This window comes from Natator depressus, chromosome 3 (genome assembly GCF_965152275.1).
Source record: "Natator depressus isolate rNatDep1 chromosome 3, rNatDep2.hap1, whole genome shotgun sequence".
NCBI lineage: Eukaryota > Metazoa > Chordata > Testudines > Cheloniidae > Natator > Natator depressus.
Genome location: NC_134236.1, coordinates 89141431 through 89157612, shown reverse-complemented (window position 1 = coordinate 89157612; position 16182 = coordinate 89141431). Strand labels below are relative to the sequence as shown.

At 40.4% G+C, this 16182-nt stretch overlaps 1 long non-coding RNA gene across 1 annotated transcript in view; it reads left to right on the top strand.

The window, feature by feature from the left end:
• The first annotated feature begins 4318 nt into the window (after positions 1–4318).
• The window catches only part of LOC141983952 (uncharacterized), a 52169-nt gene continuing 40305 nt past the window's right edge, over positions 4319–16182 (top strand). The window contains exon 1 of the long non-coding RNA XR_012638590.1: positions 4319–4423. This is a non-coding gene — a long non-coding RNA (uncharacterized LOC141983952). The remainder of the gene's footprint in view (positions 4424–16182) is intronic.

Genomic DNA, 16182 nt, shown 5'->3' with positions numbered 1-16182 from the left:
CTTAGGACAGAAGAATCCCATGCACCGCTACAGACTAGGGACAGAATGGCTCGGCAGCAGTTCTGCAGAAAAGGATCTAGGGGTTACAGTGGACGAGAAGCTGGATATGAGTCAACAGTGTGCCCTTGTTGCCAAGAAGGCCAATGGCATTTTGGGATGTATAAGTAGGGGCATTACCAGCAGATCGAGGGACGTGATCATTCCCCTCTATTCGACATTGGTGAGGCCTCATCTGGAGTACTGTGTCCAGTTTTGGGCCCCACGCTACAAGAAGGATGTGGAAAAATTGGAAAGAGTCCAGCGGAGGGCAACAAAAATGATTAGGGGACTGGAGCACATGACTTATGAGGAGAGGCTGAGGGAACTGGGGATGTTTAGTCTACGGAAGAGAAGAAAGAGGGGGGATTTGAGAGCTGCTTTCAACTACCTGAAAGGGGGTTCCAAAGAGGATGGATCTAGACTGTTCTCAGTGGTAGCAGATGACAGAACAAGGAGTAATGGTCTCAAGTTGCAGTGGGGGAGATTTAGGTTGGATATTAGGAAAAACTTTTTTCACTAGGATGGTGGTGAAGCACTGGAATGCGTTACCTAGGGAGGTGGTGGAATTTCCATCCTTAGAAGTTTTTAAGCTCAGGCTTGACAAAGCCCTGGCTGGGATGATTTAGTTGGGGATTGGTCCTGCTTTGAGCAGGGGCTTGGAGTAGATGACCTCCTGAGGTCCCTTCCAACCCTGATATTCTATGATTCTATGATCACTAAAACATTTTGGTCAATTAATAATGGTTAAAGCAAGAACTTTAAATCTGTTATAGGAGCTACGATCATACCGCCCTATGAGCTGCCAGCAAATAGGAGCCACACAGAGTATTACATTTGGGATAATACTGTCTTAGCAGAAAAAAAAATGCTGCTGCTTGGAAAGTGGATATTACTCCTCTCCTGTTTAGGATATTTACATAATCTAGCAGCAGGTGGTTGCTTGTTTGTATTATACATATAATCTAGTCTAATGCTGCTTATTGTCTTTGTGACTACAACTGGGAGAAGTGTGCATTGCAAACAATTTATTCATTGAAGTTAACTCTTTTGTACTGCTTGTGAGTTGTCTGCAACTGAATGTGAATGTGTACATTGTTCAAAATTATTCAACAAATATTTTATGCAAATGTATTTCAGCCTATGGGCTGCTTGAAAAGTTTTCCATGTACATTCTATGTGTATTTGATATTTTCAATTCAAAATTTGAGCTCTTTCTGTTGGACACATAAATCACATAGTATGTTTCTGTTCTTTCAGCCTAAACATAACTGTTAAAACCAATAGAAACTTACAATCACTAATCTTAAATTTGTTTTCCATTAATATTGTAGCACATGCACATAAAATAAGTTGTTCAGGAGACCAAAAAAGTAAAGTAGCTCTTGGGGCTTTGTGAAGGAGGCATAAGCTGGTTCATGGTTTTGACTTAAACTGAGTTTCACTTGAAGAGCTATTTTCTTATCTCAGTGACAGCAGTGTAAACCCAGAGCCACTCCATCGATGATACTGACATTTGATTAATTATTGTCTAGTCTCTCATCTTTCTTTTTACAGTAATTTTAGAGAAAATGTGGTACAAGACAACTGTCACAATAGCTTGAGCCCTCAGACTTACCTGATCCTTGTCATTCCAATTTTAGGCTGAGTGTGGTATGAACTAGCATAGGTTATGCTTTTTTCAAACAATAATACTTTTCCTTTTTTTAATTCAGGTTTTTTTGTGGAAACTTCAATGATTTTGTCCCTTTTCAATCTTTTTGTTTGTTTGTTTTTCAATTTTCCTCCATTTTCCCTTTTACTTTTCTCAGTGCCTATATGTACGTATAATATATTTAGACACTCTGTACCTCGGGGGAACACGCTGCACTCCCATGTTCATCCTTATAATAAAATTGTGTAGTATCCAATGCAAAATTTGTCAGTTTGTCATGTCAGGTGTCTTCAGAGGGCTCATGATTCACTGAGCATTGTTGTTATAGTAATGTTATAGGTTGTAATTTCATGTATGTAGTTATGAGGCTGAAAATGTGTCATCATGGCTTAAAACAAGCCCAGGAAAACTCTCCAGCAGCAGAGGGGCAGTTCACACCTCATCAAGGTCGGTATGGGACAAATCCAGCACAGCCTCACAGGAACAGAAGGCACTGGCCTAGGCAACAACAAAGGATCCGGTGGACTCTTGAGTGAGTCACCCCCCTTCCCTTACTCAGTTTGGAACTGCGATGAGGTAATGCTCACCTGACTCTGAAAGGGGGAGAAGGCAAAGCCAAGAGGGAAGAAAGGATAAAAAGGAGACACATTTGCCATGCTCTCTCTCTTCCACTTCCATCTACAGACACCACCACCAAGGCACTGAAGCGCTGATCAAAGGGGAGAGCTTGGCTAAAGGGCAAACAGCCAGCCTATGTTGAGAAGCTTCTAAGTTTCTAAGGGCACTGGAAGTGTTAAAATCAGCTGCATAGAATAATAGAATCATAGAATATCAGGGTTGGAAGGGACCTCAGGAGGTCATCTACTCCAACCCCCTGCTCAAAGCAGGACCGATCCCCAACTAAATCATCCCAGCCAGGGCTTTGTCAAGCCTGAGCTTAAAAACTTTTAAGGAAGGAGATTCCACCACCTCCCTAGGTAACGCATTCCAGTGCTTCACCACCCTCCTAGTGAAAAAGTTTTTCCTAATATCCAACCTAAATCTCCCCCACTGCAACTTGAGACCACTACTCCTTGTTCTGTCATCTGCTACCACTGAGAACAGTCTAGATCCATCCTCTTTGGAACCCCCTTTCAGGTAGTTGAAAGCAGCTCTCAAATCCCCCCTCTTTCTTCTCTTCCGTAGACTAAACATCCCCAGTTCCCTCAGCCTCTCCTCATAAGTCATGTGCTCCAGTCCCCTAATCATTTTTGTTGCCCTCCGCTGGACTCTTTCCAATTTTTCCACATCCTTCTTGTAGCGTGGGGCCCAAAACTGGACACAGTACTCCAGATGAGGCCTCACCAATGTCGAATAGAGGGGAACGATCACGTCCCTCGATCTGCTGGCAATGCCCCTACTTATACATCCCAAAATGCCATTGGCTTTCTTGGCAACAAGGGCACACTGTTGACTCATATCCAGCTTCTCGTCCACTGTAACCCCTAGATCCTTTTCTGCAGAACTGCTGCCGAGCCATTCTGTCCCTAGTCTGTAGCGGTGCATGGGATTCTTCTGTCCTAAGTGCAGGACTCTGCACGTGTCCTTTTTGAACCTCATCAGATTTCTTTTGGCCCAATCCTCCAATTTGTCTAGGGCCCTCTGTATCCTATCCCTACCCTCCAGCATATCTACTCTCCTCCCAATTTAGTGTCATCTGCAAACTTGCTGAGGGTGCAATCCACACCATCCTCCAGATCATTTATGAAGATATTGAACAAAACCGGCCCTAGGATCGACCCTTGGGGCACTCCACTTGTTATCGGCTGCCAACTAGACATGGAGCCATTGATCACTACCCATTGAGCCCAACAATCTAGCCAGCTTTCTATCCACCTTATAGTCCATTCCTCCAGCCCATACTTCTTTAACTTTCTGGCAAGAATACTGTGGGAGACCGTGTCAAAAGCTTTGCTAAAGTCAAGGAACAACACGTTCACTGCTTTCCCTTCATCCACAGAACCAGTTATCTCGTCATAGAAGGCAATTAGATTAGTCAGGCATGACTTGCCCTTGGTGAATCCATGCTGACTGTTCCTGATCACTTTTCTCTCCTCTAAGTGCTTCAGAATTGATTCCTTGAGGACCTGCTCCATGATTTTTCCAGGGACTGAGGTGAGGCTGTAGTTCCCCGGATCCTCCTCCTTCCCTGTTTTAAAGATGGGCACTACATTAGCCTTTTTCCAGTCGTCCGGGACTTCCCCCGATCGCCATGAGTTTTCAAAGATAATGGCCAATGGCTCTGCAATCACATCCGCCAACTCCTTTAGCACTCTCGGATGCAACGCATCCGGCCCCATGGACTTGTGCACGTCCAGCTTTTCTAAATAGTCCCAAACCACTTCCTTCTCCACAGAGGGCTGATCCCTCCTCCCCATGCTGTGCTGCCCAGTGCAGTAGTCTGGGAGCTGACCTTGTTCGTGAAGACAGAGGCAAAAAAAGCATTGAGTACATTAGCTTTTTCCACATCCTCCGTCACTAGGTTGCCTCCCTCATTCAGTAAGGGGCCCACACTTTCCTTGACTTTCTTGTTGTTGCTAACATACCTGAAGAAACCCTTCTTGTTACTCTTAACATCTCTTGCTAGCTGCGAACCAGCTGAGCAGCGAACAGCACAGCAGCTAACAGAAGGAGTTTGCCTGGGATCTGCCTGAGAGGAGGTACGCTAAGGGCTGCATTAAGGAGGCTGTGTTGGTGAGTATCTGAGTGTTTGTTGTGAGGACAGTTTGACCGTGTGCTTGATTGGTTGTTTGAAAAGGGCGGGAACTGGGAGGGCTTTGTTCCAGGTGAGCCTTAAGTGGGCCTGACTGTATAAAAAGCCAGTCAGCTGTGAACCAGCTGAGCAGCGAACAGCACAGCAGCTAACAGAAGGAGTTTGCCAGCGTAGAATGTGTTTTGCTTTTATTTCATTTGACCAAATCTAACTTGTTGTGTTTTGACTTATAATCACTTAAAATCTTTTGTAGTTAATACATTTGTTTGTTTATTCTACCTGAAGCAGTGTGTTTGGTTTGAAGCATTTCAGAGATTCCCCTTGGGATAACAAGCCTGGTACATATCAATTTCTTTGTTAAATTGACGTACTCATATAAGCTTGCAGCGTCCAGTGGGCATAACTGGACACTGCAAGATGGAGGCTCTAGGGTTGCATCTGGCTCTGGGGATATTGGCTAGTGTCATTCGGTTGCACAATCCAAGCAACGGCTGGCCAAATGTGCTCACTCATTTAGCTGGGGGCAGCTTAATGCTAGAGGCTGTGCGTGAACAGCCCAGGAGTGAGGGTTCTCACAGCGGCGCAGGGTAAGGCTGGCTCCCAGAGTCGAGGATTGGCGTGACCTAGCAGTTAACACCAGTGGAATGTTATATATATAAAATGGAGAAACAAAAAACAAAACAAAGAAGGGGAGGGGTGGGAAGAGAAGAAAAAAAGGGGTGGAAAGGAGGGAAAAGGGAGAAACTGAAAATGTGATTATTTTTGGAAATAAAAACTGTATAAATGAGAAATTATTCATTTTACAAACTCATGGAATGAAAACTATGTTGCTTTTTCAGAAGTTTTCATGAAAAATCTTTACAATGTTTTGACGAGCTGTAGTATGGACTGTGTCTTATTTATGTTGGTTGGTGGATTGCTGCTGGTGATGACATAACCCAAGAACCAGTGCTGATGCTTTCAGATCTGTCAGATATTTTTGACCCAAAAAGTGGTGTACACATGACTGCAGCCCTTGGCCAGGATAGGTGGAGTTACTTTTTCATGGTTTGTGTCCATGGCTGTCAGCTTTGAGGCTCTCTCACATGCGGTATCATAGGGCTCTATTCTGTTGCCCTTCCTGTGCAATGTGTATGAGAGACTGTTGGAGGAGATGAGAAGGCCATGTTGTATGGACTATAATATCTCCATTATTAGATCATGCTCAGTTCTATATCTCTTGTTTGTCAGATCTGACTGGTGCAATTGCATGGCTTGCCTAGAGTTCTGTTGGATTAGGGCTTGGATAAGGGCAAACTGGTTGCTTGGTGATTCAGAGATTCTGCTGATAGGATGAAGGAAATACATGGAAAAAATGTAGATAATATTGTGAGTTCACCAGAGCCCTTGTTTGTTGTCCTTCAAGATATGATGCCAGGCCTGTTTTTTTGCCATGCTTTCTCTGAGTAGTGTCAGTTGAGGAAAGGAGGGAAGGAATAAGTAGATGGGTATGGCTGGTGGTCAAATTTTAGTTGTGGGAGGATTAGGGATGTCTTGTTTTGGAAAACTGGGTCATAATGATCTAATAATTTTTAATAAGAGTGTACAGGAGGTATATCTTTGGGGAAAGGAAACTAAGTGTAATGCTTGTTCTCAGAAATCAATACTTAGTACTCAATCTGCCTGCCTATTTATTTTCTATGCAGAATTTAGGTGCTTTGTTTTTATATTCTTTAATTACTGTTTCACTAGGAAAAGAAACTGACAGCTAAAGTAACTACTGGCTGTTATTATGTTTCCCAAAATTCAACAGCCAAGTGTACACAGTTATCACTGTAATTGGCCTGGAACGGTGAACTGCAGCCAGTGGGAGCTGCGATCGGCCGAACCTGCAGACGTTGCAGGTAAACAAACCGGCCCGGCCCGGCAGCAGATTTCACTGACGGGCCACGTGCCAAAGGCTGCTGATCCCTGACCTACAGGATCCCCGCAGCCACCACACAACTGATCTATCATTACCTAGCCATTCCCAGCACAGTGCGTGCTGCTGCTTTGGTGGTGACATGGGCCTGGCTCAAGTTTATTATTATTTTGTCAGGCTGCTGGAATTTTCGTGAGGAATGCAAGTGAGTGAAGGGAAAAGATGATGTTTTTTACCAGTTTCTAGATCAGCTAAACCTGCAGGTAATTTTATTGCACAAAGAAAGGGCAGTTTTCTAGCCTGAAGACTTTCCTCCTGTCAAATATCAAAGGCTTGAAAATAAGGGAGGGCATTACAGCTTCTCAAAGGAAAAAAATGTGATAATGGAAAATGTTAAGAAACCTAAATAGAAGGGTTGGGACCAGCTCCTGTGATCATCCAGCCCATCTTTCAGATTATCAATTAACCTTGAATGAACCTGTTGTTCACTATGTTATCAGATTTCCTTAACAGCCTCTTGCAAGATATTATCAAAAATAATAAATAAATAAATAATCAAAAATAATAAATTAAACTTCTAATGGAGTTCCATAATTAAAGTGTGTCTAACTATGCCTACTCAGTGTTAATATATCTGATGCCCAAACATCATCTTCTTTGAACTTTAAACCATTTATTCTGCTTGTTTGGGAACTACATGTATATCTATCTGGGATTAAAGAGGAAGGATGATTTCATTTATCTTGGGTTCATGCAAAATGATATAAAGGATGATCCTTTGCTACTTCTTGGTAGTTTTCTTGTTACTGTTTTCTTCCATGTGCGCCCTCTAGGGGATCTTATGTTTTTCCTTTTCTTTCTTCTGGCTGCTTGTAGTGACCACCTCTCATCTTCTAGAAGTCCATGAGACCAAAACTGCTGTCCTCTCCTCCTAAAGCTTCATTGTAGCTTTGTCATTTCTCTGAGCACCAGCATTCAGCAATTTGACGTTGAAGTAAAAGTGAATCCAGGCAGTGTGACAGCTGCACACCAGTACATTTGTTTGGCTTTTCACACTTTTTAGTTTTCACTATTGTATCTGATTTACAAAAAGAAAAGGAGTACTTGTGGCACCTTAGAGACTAACAGATTTATTTGAGCATAAGCTTTCGTGAGCTACAGCTCACTTCATCGGATGCATTCAGTGGAAAATACAGTGGGGAGATTTATATACATAGACATGTATATAAATCCTATGTATATAAATCTCCCCACTGTATTTTCCACTGAATGCATCCGATGAAGTGAGCTGTAGCTCACGAAAGCTGATGCTCAAATAAATTGATTAGTCTCTAAGGTGCCACAAGTACTCCTTTTCTTTTTGCGAATACAGACTAACATGGCTGCTACTCTGAAACATATCTGATTCAGTTAACTTTGTTTGTTTCCCCCCCACACACACACACACTCCCAGTGCCAGTATAGATTGTAGTTCTGCATAGAAGTGCATTGAATCTGGCTTGGTAAATGTCTGAAAGTCTGTGCTGTACACATCCAGATCTTTTCATGAAAAGATTTTGACTTATTCCTTATTCTACAATATGAGGCTAATCACAAGATATATTGGATGTTTCCTTACAGCAAGATTTTATAACAGAATGGTTTTGAGTTTGAGATGCATGAAATGGTGGCACAATGAGGAAGAGGAAGTTAATTTTTAAGTTGCCAAATAGAAGATCATGCCCCTTTAAGAACTTCATGCATTTTTAAAAATCAATAATTCAGTAAAGAGAATGAGAGAAAAATATTCAGCAAAAGAACTGCAGAAATACCAAATTATCCACGACTCATTGACTCCCACCATTGCTGTCGCATACTGTCCACTGGCAGAATAGCAGAAATAAAGGACTCCTGAAAACCAAGCAGGCTGCAGCTCCTACTTTGATCTTAAGGACCCCGAGGAAGGCATTTTGTATAATCACACATAGCAGACCTCATTCTGCAGTTCTCCAAATGATCTAAGAAAAAATAATGTGTTTGTTTTCATTTCTCCTACCAGTGCAGGATGCCTCTTTTCCCCTTTAAGGGCTTGATTCTGCAACCCACACTCCCACTGAGTAAAACTTACATGAGATATTCTGCTGCAGAATCAGGACCTAAAATGGATCTGATCTCATAATATCACATTGGAGAGGAGTTTTATGCAGACACTTATTACTAACAATAATAAAGAGTTACTAACACAAGTTTATTAGAATGTTTGCTAAGCATCATGCATTCATAAGTGAACAGTAGCAAACTGGTCAGCTTTTCCGTTTGCAATTAAGTCATATTAAAATTCACAAATTTTCATTGTTATGGTGATTTCAACTAAGTTTCCTTTTGCTCATTCTTCAGATCCAAAGCTTAAAGTGAAATTCAGTGGGGGTAAACAACATAGATCAATACTATGGAAAATGTTTGAACCAACTAGTGAAAAGTGAAGATGCTGAGTTTGGATATTTCGAGATGAGCCTCCAAAATGTTGGCATTAATTTGGAGTAAAGTAGCTCCCTTATACATATCTTCAACTCTCATTTCTAACAGCCTCTCCATTCATTAATCTGGTTTTGTAAGTGGCTGCTTGAAACTTTTGTTCCAGCCTGCAGCCACTTAACTGTTCCTATATCTGGTTTCACATACAACCGTATACTGGCTTGGAAAACTATCAGCTGAGTTCAGAAGCCTCTACAAGAACACATTGACAGTGACACAGTGAACTTTAGACCTGATTCTGATATTAGATATGCAGACATATATTGTATTTTGTGAAATCAGCTACAGGGTTTTTACTGTAAATTTTGTATTTAATTTTTTTTTAAAGAAAAACAGATTGATGTCATAATCCCCCTTTTACAGCTGCACTGTCAATCAGAGAATCATAGAATTGTAGGACTGAAGGGACCTTGACAGGTCACTTAGTCTAGTCCCCTAGACTCATGGCAGGACTAACTATTATAGACCATCCCTGACAGATCTTTGTCCAATCTGCTCTTAAAATCTCCAATGATTCCTCTCTAGGCAATGTATTCCAGTACTTAACCACCCTGACAGTTAGGAAGTTTATCCTAATGCCCAACCTAAACCACAACTTGCTGCAATTTAAGACCATTGTTTTTTTGTCTTATTCTCAGAGGTTAAGGAGAACAATACCGCCCCCCTCCTCTTTGTAACAACTTTTTGTGTACTTGAAAACTGTTATCATGTCCCCGCTGTCTTCTCTTCTCCAGACTAAACAAACCCAGTTTTTTCAATCTTCCCTCATAGGTCATGTTTTGTAGACCTTTCATCTTTTTTGTTGCTCTTCTCTGGATGGTCCTTAATTTATCCACATCTTTCTTGAAATGTTGCACCCAGAACTGGACACGATACTCCAGTTGAGGCCTAATCAACATGAAGCAGAGCGGAAGAATTACTTCTTGTGTCTTGCTTACAACACTCCTCTAATACATCCTAGAATGCTGTTTCTTTTTTTTTTTTTGCAACAGCGTTCACACATATTTAGTTTGTGATCCACTATATCCCCCAAGAACCCTTTTCACAGTACTCCTTCCTAGGTAGTCATTGTTCCTTCCTAAGTGGAGTACTTTGCATTTGTCCTTACTGAATTTCTTCCCATTTACTTCAGACCATTTCTCCAGATCATTTTGAATTTGAATGATACCCTCCAAAGCACTTGCAACCCCTCCCAGCTTGATATCAGTCTCAAACTTTATAAGTGTTCTCTCCCTGCCATTATCTAAATCATTGATGAAGATATTGAACAGACCAGATCCAGAACTGATCCCTGTGGGACCCCACTTGATATGCCCTTCCAGCTTGACTGTGAACCACTGATTACTCTCTGGAAATGGTTTTCCAACCACTTATAGTAGCTCCATCTAGGTTGTATTTCCCTAGTTTGTTTATGAGAAGCTCATATATGGAAGTAGAATCTCCACAATATAACAGTAAATAACAAGCTATAATTTATATTATGGGGTAGGTCTTATAAGTTAAGTCCTAGCCCCCTTCAGCTGCAAGTGAAATATGTAGGTGGAAATTTTGCAGGGTAAGCTATACCTACAAAACAGAGGCCATTTTTAAAAGAAAATTTGGCCCTAAGTACTAATAAATTTTTATAGTCAAACAATATTGTAACTATATATTACTGAAGTGATAATTTCATAAAGCTCTCGGACAGCACTGATTTTAAAATGCCTTAAAACAGAAGGTTTTAGAGAGGAAGCTTGATCCAGTGGTTAAGGGTGTTGCCTGGGACTCACTGGTCTACCACTGACTTTGTGTGTGACCTCAGGAAAGTCACTCTGTGCCTCACTTTCCCATCTGTCAAATGTAATAGTAAAACAATAGCACTTCCCTACCTCACAGTACCATAGATAGATTTTTTGTTTTGTTTTGTTTTGTTTGTGCACATTGGGCTAGAGGCCAGTGGAGACTCGTTATCTGAAAACGTTAAACTTGCAAACCTCAAAGATCTGTTTTACAATGAATGCACGATAAAATGTTATAGCCAGGTCTTCATGGGTTCCTTTACTCCAGCTGTGGGACTGGCCTTCTAAGTGATTTTACAGTAGAACAAGATGTTTTTCTTCAGTTTTTTCATCCTCTAAAATCAAATCAGGTGAGGGCCAACAATGGTAATTAGACATGTTTGTACATGTAGGTACCTGATTTGTCTCTGCAATCAGCGTAACTATGTGTAGATTTTATGCACACAATTGTTTTCCCATGTTGTCTGAGAACTTACTCCTGAAAACGTTTTACCCCCTTCATTCTCAGTGGAACTCTGTCCTTCCCAGTGGACAGCATATCTTTTATGCTGAAGTATTCCTATCAAAGCACTTTACAAATACTATCTACAGCAGTCATTTCACCCTGCCACTGAAATGCAACCATCCCAAGTGTATTCATAGCAGCTGTTTTAACACTACACACACATTTAGGGCAGGAAGTGAAGAAGAGTACTGTATTCAACTGAAACTTCAGGAAGGTGAGTAGAATGAGATTACTTAGACTGGAAATCCAGCAGGATATTAGGCTACTCAATATGGGCATATACACACCAGAGTTGTTTAGATGAGGACAACTTCCTAATCCCGCATGTTGTCCAGACTGACACTGTAAAAATGATCCAAAGGACCAGGTAGGACAAAAACTATTTTATGTCCTGATTGGTGTGTGTGTGTGTGTGTGTGTGTGTGTGTGTGTGTAGTTTGTGTTTTCCATGACTGGTTGAAGTAACTACAAAACAGTCTTGTAGTTTTTTGGTTGTATTTCTTGGGATTTCACATATCATATGGTCTTGTGTATTGTGATATGTGAATTTCACATATCATATGGTCTTGTGTATTGTGTTATTCCTTCATACACTTTACTTTCCTCCTCCTCTCTATAAAAATCATAGATCAGGGATAATGGTAAATGTTTTTACTTTCTGCTTTGTATTCCCATTTACCACATTAATATACTAATGCTCAAAGGCTTTAAAACCTTTAAATTCTCTTGTTTGCTATTTTATAATTGTAATGAAGCAACTGAGGGTTTCAGAATTGTATAGTTTTTAAACAGGCTTACTACCTACTGAGCATCTTTGTGACTGGGAAATTGTCACTTTTATGTTATAGACCTCCTTAGTGTGCAGTCAGCTACTTTTATTGTAACACTATCTTGTAATCAGAAAAGTAGCACAATGAAGGATTTTTTTTATGACTTCTTTGGTGCATGTAGTCAGATTCCCTGTTAGATCTGATTCATTCTAGGCAATGCATTTGTCCTGATGCCAAATGCTTGTCTTTGTTTCTCAAGCCAAAGAAAATGCTTCTTTATTCCTTTTCCAAACATATTGTTAAAACAAAATTTCAACAGTTTTGAAGAAACAAGGGAAACTGTTTCTAAAAGAACGTATATATAGCTGGTTCTCTTTTAAAAAAAGGTCTTTGCAAATATTAGTTTTTGTATTCCAGTTAATTTCAGCATGGATTTTACAGGTTCTTTTTGTATTTAAAATTTTGAGTCTTCAAGTCCCCAAGTGCATAACTTTCTTCCTTCTGTTATTTGATTTTAGCATCATATTTAAACATAGTCCATAAGCAAAGAAAACTGTAGAACCATCCTGAATCTCAAACAAACTACAAACTCTTTAGGTTCACATACTTTTGTGCCACACAAACACCTTCAGTCTTTTTTGATCTGTACACGTCCCAAGGTAAAATCTGTTTTACTAAAATATATATTGAGTTTCTTCTGGGGTGTGAGTTCTTGGGTTTGTATCGGAAAGGGAAGATAGGATGTTGCAATGCATTCTTCAGCACTAGTATACTAGTGGAAAGCTCCTGAACATGACATTTAAACAGAGTGCTGTTAAAGACCAGCAGTGTCAAAATAAGAAGAGAGGCCTCCTAATGAAATGCTCCCAAAGACAGAACATCTGTTGGAGTTTGGGTGAGAGATTTAAGGATTTGCAGAGGAATAAGGATATTGTTGAGGGTGATAAGGAGGAAGCGAGATCCCATTTAAGCTTTTATCACTGGAGCTGTGTAAAGAGCAGGAGTGTGTGGATAATGAAGTGATGGCCAAGATAACCAGACAGGCAATCAATGGTCAGTTTTGATCCAGAGTTCACGGCAATAGAAAGCTAACAATGATGGGCATGGCACAACCTCTGGGTCAGTGTAAATTCAAGAGATGGAGCTAGTACTGGGATGCCTCTGTAATCAGGCAATTGGCCAGGGATACAAAAGGAAGGAGTTGGGAAAAGGAGCATTGAGTTGGGAGTTGGCAGTCTCATGAGAGATTCACTGTAATTCCTGCTCCCTTTCAAGTAGTAGATACTGTGAGGCTTGCTTTCCTTTCCTTGCACATTTACTCTGAGTCTTGGTTTGAATCAGGCTGAACGGAGGCAAATAAAAAAATGAAATGCAATTATAAAAGTTAACCATACTTCCCTAAACTTAACAAGTGTTTGACCATGTGCTGAATGTGAAGGTTCAGGTCACTTCTTATGCAAAGAAGTTCACTCATCATTAATATTTATATGTCTGCTACAGATAGGTCATAATTCTGTTGTAAAGGCATTTACTATTAAAATAGGGCTTCACATTTTATTCCAAGTGGTGAATTTATGTTCAGTAAGCATTTTATAATCAAACACACCATTCTTAAAACACAGTAAATGCATTTTCAGTAGTGCTGGACCCATTTATAACTCCTTTATAAACCATTCCCAGAAAGCACGCAGATATCAGCGTTCCCTAATTATTTAACAAGCCATTTATAATGGAATACATACCTTTAAAATAAAATAACTGCAATGGTTGATGTGTTTAAAACTATTCTGTGCTGCAAATATACCATAAATTATATGTAAGGCATTTATGCAGTGCTGTACACTATCTGTTATGTGTTTATATATTATTAATTCTTTACAATTCTTTGGCATGCAGCTCTTGAAAATAAGGCATTGTCAGTTCCTGATAAAAAAGTAAAAGCAACGATGAAGCAACTACAGTACCAGGGAGTCATTGGTTTCTAATTTAAATAGGCAGCCTGGGGTTTATCTGTGATTGTAATAGGTGGAAAATGTTAACCAAGGAACTCCAGTTTCCTCTTTCGTGCAGCATTTGTTTGGTGGATATGGAAGAAGGAAGGGGGAGAGTTGCCTGCAACTGCCATTGCATGCAAAATAAGATTTTTATTGTGGTCCAGATTCTCAAAACTGACCGCCTATACTGTGCTTTCAAAATTTGTGTGTATGGCTGCCTGCAAATCCCATTTTGGCAAATGCTACCTGGAGTTGGCATGGGCATGGAAGGTGGAGTAAAAATATGCCTCATAGATGGTTTATGGTTTAAAATGGATGGCCACAACTTTATTAACCAAATAACCAAACTTTGTTACTGAGCACTTTAATTATTAAACTCCCCACGGATCTTACCCAGAGTGAATATGTCCAGGTGGAGCACCATAATTAATAATAGGCAATAAGGCCCTTAACCACCAGAGAAAAGCCACCCAGGGCTTTCTTTCTCTATATCAAACCATCAGCATCTAGCCTCATACTGAAAATCTCTATTCAATCCTTTCAGTGTGTGAAGAATTAGGACACTCACAAGATGCCTTACTTTGTGTTTCTGTGTTGTAGCTCAATACTCCAAACTGCACTTCTGGCCTCACTTCTACTTCTTGTTAACTGCCTTCATCACTGTGGGATCTGAGTGCCCTCCAGTAGTGCATTAAGTGACATGACTAGCATCTGTCATGGAGAGTTCATTCTCTCTCTTATCTTGTCTTATCTCTTGAGGAAAATTGTGCGTGCAGTGTAGTTTTTGTTTTGGTAAGATTTTGAGGATTTTTTAAAATGTACATGCTGTTTCAGGTTTCTTTAAGAGAAGGCAGGTGGAAGAAGAACACTTTGCACTTGGAGAGGAAGGAAATAAGGTTTGGAATAGTCTTGTGGGGAGGTTGTTCCACAGTTTCAGACTCACCACCTAGACAGCTCTGTTTCCTGCACAGACCAGCTTTATGTGACCCAGGTAGCCCTCCCTGAAAATGCCAAGGTCAGGGCAGTTGCAAGAAGGAGAGCAGATTCTCCCAAAACTGATGGTTAACACTGAAGTTAGACTCACCAACCAGTCACAAACTGTGCTCCTGATCTCTCCTCTCCCCCACGGGTTATCAAAAAGCTGAAAAAAGAAATAACACAGCCTCATTTATTGTATTCCAATTCTCTGGCTCCCAATCAGAACATAGGTCCAGTACAGTGAGAAGTTATTTAAAAACTCTGCTCACTACACAAAATGTTCTTCAGACCTTAAAGGTGCAGCCACATTACCAGGTCAATATTAGTTTGATCTTACCCAAAATACCACACTGCCAGACAATCCTTTAGCATCTAAAACTAAAGGTTTATTATAAATGAAAGAAAGAACAAGAAGAGAGTTTTTAAATGGTCAAGCAATCAGATATATGCATAAGATTTCAAAGTCCATATATCAGGTTCTCACCAATGTTAGTGAGTTTGCTGGCTTGAAAGTCCCTCTGGAGCACATCCACAGCTTGATGGGTCATTGTCCTTTTGTTCAGAGCTTCAGTTTGTAGAGAAGTTGCTCCAGAGGTAGGAAGCAGGATTAAAGACAAAATGGAGATGATGCAGCTGTCTTTTATATCGTTTGCCATGTGACTTATAATTCCTGTGTCCCAAACACAAGTTTCACAGCACATGGAATGAAAAAGTCTTAGAGTTCTGTCCATAGGCATGCCCCTACATCTCTTGCTGACTCATATGGTTAGTCACTGGCTTTTTTTCAATGGGTTCATTGTACAGCTGATGTTTCTTGATGGGCCATCAAGCAGGTTTAGTGCTGATGCCATTCTGTCTGGGGGTGTCACCCAGAAACACAGCACAACTTTGAAATACAGATATACCCTACATATCTATAACTCACAATACAAAGGTGATAAAACATATAAACAAGATTATCTTACTTGGCAAATCATAACATTTTCATAGATACCTTACATGGCATATCTTGTCAGATTCCTTGCAATTTTATAATATTGGTATCAACAATATCATAAAGTATCTCCCATATTTCAAACAGTATCACACTTTACCCTTGAGGTAGAAAGTTCCATTGAGGCTGAGGAGCAGAGTTGTTGCCCACAGTCCTCACCTCAGAACTTTACATGAACTTTTATAAATGCAGGGCCCTGCCATTGACAGCTTTGGAGACAAAGACTGAGACCTTGAGGTTGATTCAAGATTCAATGGGAAGTAAGTGTACAGAACAGATGACAGGTTTGATGTCTGGCGGGTCATAT